Source organism: Hylobates moloch, unplaced genomic scaffold (assembly GCF_009828535.3).
Source record: "Hylobates moloch isolate HMO894 unplaced genomic scaffold, HMol_V3 SCAFFOLD_5, whole genome shotgun sequence".
Classification (NCBI taxonomy): domain Eukaryota; kingdom Metazoa; phylum Chordata; class Mammalia; order Primates; family Hylobatidae; genus Hylobates; species Hylobates moloch.
In genome coordinates, this window is record NW_026652280.1 from 19,827,333 (window position 1) to 19,838,063 (window position 10,731).

At 41.8% G+C, this 10,731-nt stretch overlaps 1 pseudogene; it reads right to left on the bottom strand.

The window, feature by feature from the left end:
• Positions 1–9,446: 9,446 nt before the first annotated feature.
• LOC116467777 (glutamate dehydrogenase 1, mitochondrial-like) lies at positions 9,447–10,731 on the bottom strand (annotated as a pseudogene).

Consider the following 10,731-nt stretch of genomic DNA (forward strand, 5'->3'; position numbering starts at 1 on the left):
TGGGGTTGCCTCAAGCCGAGTGCCGTGTATTTGCATGAGAGGCTGTTTGACTTCCAGTCCTGGAGCGATGATCTCACACTTCTCCCCAATCCATGGGTTCAGCTGCCTTTTGATCTACAATTGGGAACATCTGAGGCCTGTTTACTTTAAGAGACGCCTTCTCTCATGCCAGTGGAGACAGCGGAACATTTTGTTGTCCCCTGGAGTGTCTGCCTCACCCGGCACTCTGGCTTCTCTGCTTTGTACGGGGATCCGGGGACAGTTGTGTTCCTGTCCTCCTAAGTCGCAAAGTGTTCTTTGAAACTGATGTGATTGTGGTTGGAGGGACTTAAGGCGGCTCCCTCAGGATCGTACTTGAAGCTGACTCATACGTCACATTTGCAGGCAGCACTGAAATCTGACTGCCCCTGATAGCACTCTTCCTAGGGGAAATTAGGTTGTGGGTTTCCCATAGAAAACTTTAAAATGGAATCTTTAAAATACAACCCATTTTTCTCCAGGGTCTGGTTTTATTCACACTCGGTGAAGACTGTGGGTGGAAAAAAGGAGAGCTGTAGTTGGCAGTAATTTTGTCTGCACTATATGCTGAGTACCTAGCACCAAGCCTGCACAACGTAGTCATTCAGTAAAAATCTGTGGCGTGAACAAATTATAACAATTAGGGATTGGAGAGGAAAATTTCCCAATTGCAAATATTTCTGTCTAATCCTTTATATTTTGCTATATACATTCAAACTGTTGTTTCTAATACTTAACTAAAGTGATTTTAATATTTTAAGTACAATGCTATGTTATTCAACTTTAGAAAAAATACATACAAATTGAATGGCTAAATGAATTGAGCTTTCTAAGTGAAACATACCTACGGGGAACTTTTGGTTTTTGTTTATTTATTTTTTTTTATTTTTGAGCCAGGGTCTCCGTCACCCAGGCTGGAGTGCAGTGATGCGATCTCTCCTCACTGCAGCCTTGATTTTCCAAGCTCAGTCAGTCTTCCCACTTCAGCCTCCCAAGTAGTTGGGACTACAGGTGCAAGCCACCATGCTTGGCTAATTTTTGTTTTGTTTGTTGGTTTGTTTGTTAGTTTTTGCATTTTTTGTGGCATGGGGTTTCACCATGTTGCCCAGGCTTGTTTTTGTTTTTTTAAAATGAGAAGGTTACAGAGGAGGCAGCAACAGTCAATACGCAGCTCCACAAATTAACTGCACACCACGTTCTCAGGAAACAACAGAAAGGTTCACAAATCCCATCGTAATGGAAAGAACCAATAGACCCTTTGGGCTAAAAAATAAAGGGAATAAAATCTGACAGAGTGAATCAGACAAAGTGAACATGAATTGCAGGGTAAGTGTTGGCCTGGAAAGGATCACGTGGGTTTGGTTTCTAAGGCCCATGGGCCCCAGGGCTGCCGGCCGTCTATGTTGCTGCTGCTGCTGCTGCTGGTGCAGCTGAGGCTTGGGAATGAAGGCTTTTTCTGAAACATGCTCTTCGGTCTAGGACCGACAGTCCTGGTGAACAAAAAGAGGTGAGGGAATCAACTTAATTCTGTGCAGTACAGGAATAACAGCATTCTCCTTGGGAGACTCAATGGAGCTAAAATGTGTTCAAGGCCTGTGCAGAACCTAGGACGGTGCCTTTAGCACTTAGCGAAGTGCCTGGTGATAATTGCAGAAATAACTGCACAAGGAAGGGGAGTGGAGGGGAGGCAGGGGAGGGAAGGAGAGAAGAACAGAAAGTACATGATGCAAGAAGCCAAGCCCAAATGCTCAGTGCTCTGTCACCTGGATCCCTAGGTGAGGCCACTAACAGTGGCAACCCACCTCCACCTTTCCTCCCCAGAAAAACTCAAAGTTTCTTTAGTTCCTTCACTACCATCTAAATTTAGATTTTCTCAAGTCCCAGGGTTTTCCTAACTTCTTCTCTACCATCAAAAGGCGCTTGTTTTATCCCTCATTAACTAGGGGTCACTGATAGGTGACTTACCTGTTTGATAACGAGATGAGGTGTTCATGGCTCATGACAGCAGAATGTGTCACCTCATCAGATATATTTACATTTTAATTGATACCTTGAATGCCTGAATCTGAAAGGACTGGGTAATATGAGAATCTCAGGTACTACAGGAGCCCTGGTGAGAACACTGGGCTGGGTAATGGGCTTCTATTGCCATTTCATCAGCAGCAGCAATGGTGGTTGCCATCTACTCAGGTGAGAAGCAGATCTCCAAGTCTTCAGGAGGAGATAGTTGTGTACTCTTTTGAAGACCCCCTAGAAACAGAAATCACAGAAACCTGTGGTGGCTCGTTTCTGGGTTTGATTTTCCAAGATCAAGAGATCCAACTGTTTAATTAAAAATTCTTCTTTAAAATTTGAACTAATTTCTTCTATTTATATCTCAGTGAAGCTGGAGAGAAACTAAGCAATAACTCTTCTCATGAAGCATTCTTTTATACACTTTAAGGCCATGATTAATTATTGCCCTCTCTAGGCAACATAACCTCAATTTCTCTAGACTTCTCTTAATAAGAATCCCTTTTGCACTACCATAATTTCTCTGGATTTGCTTTAATTTTTCATAAAATTTCTAGAATGCAAGGGCTGTGCCTACTTTGTTGTTACTGCTGTTGTTGTTTCATTTGGAAAGTTAACAGCCTGCGCATCTCATCCCATGGTCAACAGAGTTTCTGTTTCCTTGAATGTAGTATCAGACATGCCCCCCAAATGTTAAACTTTTTCTTTCTTTTTTTGAGACAAGGCATTGTTTTATCACCCAGGCTGGAGTGCAGTGGTACAATCTTGACTCACTGCAGCCTCAACCTCCTGGGCTCAAGCAATCTTCCTGCCTCAGTCTCCCAAGTAGCTGGAACTACAGGCACATGCCACCATGCCTGACTAATTAAACTTTTTTTTTTTTGAGACGGAGTTTTGCTCTTGTTGTCCAGGCGGGAGTGCAATGGCTCAATCTCAGCTCACTGCAACCTCTGCCTCCCAGGTTCAAGCGATTCTCCTGCCTCAGCCTCCTGAGTAGCTAGGATTACAGGCGCCCGCCACCGCACCCAGCTGATTTTGTGTTTTTAGTAGAGCCAGGGTTTCTCCATGTTGGTCAGGCTGGTCTCGAACTCCTGACCTCAGGTGATCCGCCTACCTTGGCCTCCCAAAGTGCTGGGATTACAGGTGTGAGCCACCGTGCACGGCCATAATTAAACTTTTAAATAAAATAAAATTGAATTTCAGTCTCTTTTTTGAGCTTCCCTGAAACCTGCCAAGTTCCTCTAGTATAAAGGTGCAAACTTGGAAGTAGATATCATGTTTATTTTTATATTCACAGCACTTAGCACAACATCTTGCCTGTAATAGGTGTTCATAAAAATGCTTGTTGACTAACGGGTGGTGAAGAATGGCCATTTCCACCCAAACCATCTTTGTCACTTGTTATATTTCCCATGACTTCCAACGTTCATATTAATAAACAGACACAATGTGTACTCCAAACTAGTGCGGTTTATTCCCACTGTTTACTCAGAGCTTAATCTCTTGTCACATTTTTGAGTTGGCATTTTAAGCACAAGGATTACATGTTAAGGATGGTTTTCTTGCATGAAAGCCAGTGCTGTTGGGAAGGTCAGTTCTGAGGAAATTTGAGACTGTGACCATATTTGAGCAAAGGTTTTTAAAAATCACATTATCAAAGGGTGACTGTCACCCCCTGAGATGAGAAGCAGCTATCTAAGTCTTTGCAAGTGGATAGTTGAATATTCTTTTGAAAGTTTTCTAGAGATACAGAAACAATAGAAACTGCTTTGGGGATGAAAAAAATTAACACAAATATTAACAGAAATGCTGTAAAAATGAGTGCTGTAAGGATCACGATTTTAGATTTGTAACCTCCTTACTGAGGCCCTTATCCCCTTTGGGGGTAGGGGTGGTCGAATGGTCAAATGCATATACTTACCTACAGACTCCGCTTCTGAGGATGGCAATTTCCAGGTTTCCTGCCATCTACCAGTGTTTTCAAACCTCAAACCATTCACTTTCCCCTTTAGAACTTCATTGTGGGTATTCTAAAAATGAGATATATTCTGTTATATAACCATAGCACAGTTATCAACTTCAGGAAATTTAATTTAATTTTTTTTTTTTTTCGAGACAGAGTTTCACTCTTGGTTGCCCAGGCTGGAGTTTAATGGCATGATCTTGGCTCACTGCAACCTCCACCTCCCAGGTTTAGGCAATTCTCCTGCCTCAGCCTCCCGAGTAGCTGTTATTACAGGCACCTGCTACCACACCTGGCTAATTTTTGTATTTGTAGTAGAGATGGGGTTTCGCCATGTTGACCAGGCTGGTCTTGAACTCCTGACCTCAGGAGATCTGCCCGCCTCAGCTTCCCAAAGAGCTGGGATTACAGGCGTGAGCCACCGCACCCAGCCACGAAATTTAATATTAATTTCATGATGTTATCTAATCTATAATTCATGTTCAAATATTATCCACTGTCCCCATAATGCCCATCAGAGCATTGTTTTTCCTTCCCTCCAGAATCCAGTCGAGAGCCACAGTTTGCATCTAGTCGTCATTTAATCTCCTCTACTCTCAAATGGTTTCCCAGCCTCTCTTTGTCTTTTATGACATTGATAATTTACAAATATATAGGACACTTATTTTATAGAAAGTTCCTCAGTATGGGTTTGTCTGGTGTTTCCTCATGATTACATCTAGGTAGATTTTGAGGGCTTTTCCATGAAAAGCCAAAAATCACGGATTCTTCCAATGTTTTCCCATTTCGTTCAGAATGAAATGGGCACGCTTTACCAAGCCCTGCAAGTTCCCGTGAGGCCTGTCTTTGTAGCCTCCCCCCAACCAGGCTCTGACTTGCTCAGCCTCTGGGTCTTTGCACCTGCTGTTTCTCTTCCTGGCATGTTCTTCCTTCAGGGTCTTTGCCTGTCTCTCTCCCTTCTTCATTTAGGTACATTTCACCACACACTGCATGATCAGCTCAGATTTCCATCCCCAGCATTCTTTCAATGTTCAGAGCCCTCCCTTCCTGCCAGACTTCTGACAGCCTGCCTCTTCCTGTCCCTCCCCTAAGAGTGGACGTATGCGTAACACGGACTAATACTTTGCTCTTTGGAACTAGCCTGGTGTCCCTTCAGTGCCATGTCACAGATGGAGTTTGTATGTAAAGCACTATTAATTTACAAGACAGTGACATCTAGTGGACCAGCTGGGACCAGCTTTGAGCTAAAGGCTCTTGATACCCTTAACGATCCGAAGACAAAATAAAAAAACAAAAAACAACAAAAAGCACCACCTTGATTTCTGGATAGAGTCTGAGGTGAGATCTGGAGAATCTAGTGAGGTTCCTGTGGAGATGTGACGTGGCCATTGATGGGTTAAAGATATCTGAAGATTCAGGTTTCTGTTATGTGTGTGTGATGGTGAGGGGAATAGAGGGCAGGCCTAATAGGAGAAGAATAAGACACACTGGTGTGTGAGACCGCTAAGGCTAGTATAAATTCATTTTTCAAGAGATCAATTTCTCATTCAAAAGGTTATGAACATGAAATTAGTGTATGCTCTTGCCAAGTGATGGGGATGATTCAAAACTGAAGAATTCATTCATTAAGTGTACTCAGCTGGGGAAAAATTAGTAAAATTTCCTATTTATTTATACTTTACAATATAAATACAGGCTGGGCATAGTGCCTCATGCCCATAGTCCCAGCTACTCAAGAGGCTGAGATGGGAGGATCGCTTGAGCCCAGGAAGTTGAGGCTGCAGTGAGCCATGATCACGCCACTGCACTCCAGCCTAGGCGACAGAGTGAGACCCTTTCTTTACATAAAAAAATTAAATATAAATATAAATACAGTTGACCCTTGAACAAAGTGGGGTGTTAGGGATGCCAACCCCCCATGCAGTCAAAAATTCAGGTATAGATTTTGGTTCACCAAAAACTTAACTAGTAATAGCCTACTTTTGACCGGAAGCCTTACTGATAATATAACGGTCAATTAACACATATTTTTATGTGTATTATATACTAGATTATTACAATAAAGTAAGCTAGAGAAAAAATGTTAAGAAAATTGAGGAGCAAGAAGAGGAGGCGTTGGTCTCAGGGGTGGCAGAGGTGGGAGAAAAATCTGTGTGTAAGTGGATCCTTGCAGTTCAAACCTATTATTATTCAAGGGTCAATGGTAAACCAAAGGCTTGAATATTGAGACATTACCTAAAAAGCGAGCTTTATTTTTTTTTTATTTTTTGAGATGGAGTCTCACCCTCTTACCCAGGCTGGAGTGCAGTGGCACGATCTTGGCTCACTGCAACCTTCACCTCCCCAGTTCAAGCAACTCTCCTGCCTCAGCCTCCCAAGTAGCTGAGATTACAGGTGACCACCACAACACCTGTCTAACTTTTGTATTTTTAGTGGAGATGGGGTTTCACCATATGGGCCAGGCTAGTTTTGAACTCCTGACCTCAAGTGATCCACCTGCCTTGGCCTCCCAAGGTATTGGGATTACAGATGTGAGCCACTGCACCCAGCCAAAAAAGCAAGCTTTAAAATGCAATATAAAGAAATATTTTAATTACAATTACAAATTCAATCAATTTGCATTTCAATGAGTAATGTGCAAGAGTGCAGTTTTCTCATATACCAACAAACTATATTATCAGTCTCTTTTTTTTTTTTTTTTTTTTTGAGGCAGAGTTTCACTCTTGTCACCCAGGCTGGAGTGCAGTGGTGCGATCTCAGCTCACTGCAACCTTTGCCTCCTGGGTTCAAGTGATTCTCCTGCCTCAGCCTCCTGAGTAGCTGGGATTACAGGCCTGCGTTACCATGCCTGGCTAATTTTGTGTTTTTAGTGGAGAAGGGGTTCCACCATGTTGTCCAGGCTAGTCTTAAACTCCTGACCTCAAGAGATCCACTCTTCTCGGCATCCCGAAGTGCTGGGATTACAGCAGTGAGCCACCACGCCCCGCCAGTCTTTTTGTTACTGATAATTTGATGGATAAAACAAGGCAAAACATAACTTATTTTATTTTTATTTTGCATTCTCTTATTATGGGTGATATTGAGTAATTTTTCATCTGATTTCTTCTCTGTGAATTGTCTCCTTATACTTTACCCAATTTTCTATGATTTTTTTTTCTAATTGGTTGGTAGGACCTCTTTATATATTAAGTTAGTTTACATTTTGTCTGAGATATGAGTTACAAATATTGTTTTCCAGTGTATCATTTGTTGTTCAACTTTGCTGCTTATGATGGTTTTTGCCATGCAAAATGTTCTTTTAATGTTCTTTTTTTTTTTGAGAGGCAGTGGTGAGATCTCGGCTCACTGCATCCTCAGCCTCCCAGTTCAAGTCATTCTCCTGCCTCAGTCTCCCAAGTAGCTGGGACTACAGGCGCGAACCACTACACCCAGATAATTTTTTTGTGTGTTTTTCGTAGAGACAGGGTTTCACCATGTTGGCCAGGATGGTCTCGATCTCTCGACCTCATGATCCACCCACCTCAGCCTCCCAAAGTGCTGGGATTACAAGTATGAGCCACCACACCTGGCCACAAAATCTTTTTATAGTTTAGGTTTTCGTGTTATGCTTAGAAAGGACTTTCCTTTTCTGAGGTTGTAAAACAAAACTATTGTGTGGTTTATTGGAGTACTTTCTTGGATAAGCTTTTCAACTTAAATATTTGATCAGTCTGGAATTTGTAGTGTTGTCACTTTATTTTTTCATGTGCTGAATTGTTCTGACATCATTCATTCAATAATGTACCTTTTCCCCATTTAAAATGCCGCTTTTACCATACTCTAAATTCTTTTGTCTTTTGGGTGGCAGTATAGGTTTGTTTTCCAACCCTGTTGATTTACAGAGACGAGAAGATTTTTTTTTGTAAGGTACACTTTTAATAACTGCTTTTATTACCAGGTTAAGTCATGCAGTTACAAAGTAGTTAGAATTCTGAAAGGGCATTATAGGTTTATTTTTAAGCTCATTTTTGCATATATTATTATTTAGCATTTGACTGGGACACTACTGTTCAAAAGGACCTGGCCAAATAATTCCCAAACAAAACATTCAACCCAAGGTTGTTTTCAACCCACTGTTTGTGAAGCTGAGTGCAGAATGCAAAGCCTCTAAAAGAAGACGACAAAGTCAGGCTGAGTAGAGGCCATTAGCAATGCTCACAGCCAGCCAATCTCCAAACAGGGAAACCACGTGTGTGTTTGTTTTTTTCTGGAACATGCTACTTGAATTATTGTTCAATTAGTCAACCATAGACCTTCAAAAGAGAACAATTTGTTAACATGATAAGGAGGTTACTGCATTCTTTGGACTATGTGTCATAATTATAGTCAGCAAACTCCGACAGTCTTCACAGAAATAGCCCTCCATCATTTTTGTAGGTATGAAGATAATTTAATTCTCCATAGGGCTTCTTATTTTTGCTGGATAACAATACATGGCTGATAAGCTCTAAATGGTACTGTTTTATGATATAAAAATACTAGCTTTTTAAATGTATTATGTTTATAGGCATTCACTGCTTGAATCAAGGTTAGGCTTGTTAAGAGATTAAAAGCAATTTTATTACAGCAGCATTACTTATTTTTTTCCAAAAGAATAAAATTAATAAGCAGAAACAGCTTTTATTTTTGTTTGCATCCTGTAAAATTGAGTTATTTTGCTTCAATAACTCATGTGAGGACCACGCCACCTTCTTTTTTTTTTTTTTTTTTTGAGACGGGATCTTGCTCTGTGGCCCAGGCTGGAGTGCAGTGGCACAATCTAGGCTCACTGCAAGCTCCGCCTCCGGGATTCTGGCAATTCTCCTGCCTCAGCCTCCCGAGCAGCTGGGACTACAGGCGCCTGCCACCACGCCCGGCTAGTTTTTCAAGTACACATTGGGTTTCACCTTGTTAGCCAGGATGGTCTCAGTCTCCTGACCTTGTGATCCGCCCGCCTCGGCCTCCCAAAGTGCTGGGATTACAGACGTGAGTCACCGCGCCCGGCCCCCATGCCACCTTCTGAATACGTTAAAAGTTACAGCACTTCCCAGGCTTGTCCAGAGCAAAAGAAGTAAGCATCTGATTACTCTTGACTGTGCCTTCCCTGGCAACAGTTGCTGACTGTGTTGGGAAGAGCCACAGAGCAAGATTGCACAGCCAGATGGAAGAGATTTTTTATTTAGAGGCAAAACACCTACATGTCTCTCTCTCTGGTGTCGGTGATTTCTACTTTCACCCTCATCAGCTTGTACATGATCCCCTAACCTTAATTTCTTTCTCCTTAGGGGGCTGATTTGGATCGATTTGTTAAGAATGGTGTTCATTATCTAATGAGTCAAGAGAGAAGGGGGTTTCTGTGGTAACATGTAAACCTGTGGTAGGTCTGCAGAAGTTACAGGTGAAGAGGGTAGCAAGGAAGTCACCCATGAGCCATCTACACGAAGGTCACACTGGCTTCATTGTATACTTTGAACACTTTCTCAATGGCGTTGACATAGATGGTGGTCCTCATGTCCAATCCCAGGTTATACTTCATGGCTATGCACAAAATTTGCCTAGCAGAACTCTCCATTGCGTACACCAAGTCAGCGTGCATGGTCTTTCTCTGATGCACCTGATATCCTGTCTTGGAACTCTGCTGTGGGTATAATGAGAATAGTTCCACTGTGCTTTCCAAATTTTCTTGCTAAATTCTCTTGAACAGACACTAGCAAGTGGTAGTTACACTCCCTTTCATATTTGAAGGTCAAACAGCCATAGCTGACATGATTTAGATTCTTCAGCCACTCAAAGTCAGACACTGTCCCTCCTTTGACATTCAAGTAGAGATCTGGAATAACCATAATGCTCCTGACATCAGTTCCTCCCTGTCACACACACACTCCTAGTTCTCCCATCTTAAAAACTCCCTCTCTGGACTTCACTTTGCCTCCTGCCTCTGCCAACTTCTCTTATTTTTTTTTCCATTAAGAAATTTTCTTGAAACAGTTGTTCATATGCACTGTTTTCACTTTTCCTCCTTCCATTCTCTCCTGAACCCACACACACTGGGCTTTGCACCCAATATGCCACCAAAACTGTCCTAGCCAAGGACACCAATGACTCAAGGTATGATTTGCCCAGGACTGTCCTGGTTTGCACCTATTGTCCTGGCATAATTATGGTGTCTCCTTCTCCTCTCAAAGGGGATGTATATATCTCATACATACGTGTATGTATCATATCTATCTATCTATCTGATATCCATATGGAGTAGGAATAGTCATTCATATCCACAGTAAAGTTATCAATTTCATACATTTCCATTGATGCAATACTTTTACCTAATCTACAATCCATATTACATTTTCATCAGATTTGACCTAATAATTTCCTATAGAACATCATTGTGTGCCACACATCCTTGCCCCCCAGTATAGACTCCAGTCTAGGGTCAGGTATTGGATTTATTTGCCATGGCTCTTTAGCTTCCTTTAACCTAGAACATTTCTTTGTCTTTTACAACACTGACATTTTAAATTTTATTTTAGATTCAGGGGATACATGTGCAGGTTTGTTACCTGCATATATTGCATAATAGTGAGGTTTGGGCTTCCAGTGAACCCATCAACCAAATAATGAACATTGTACTCAATAGGCAATTTTTCATCCCTTACACCCCTAGTGACCTCCCCCATTTTGAAGTCCCGAGTGTCTATTATTTTCATCTTAATGTCCAT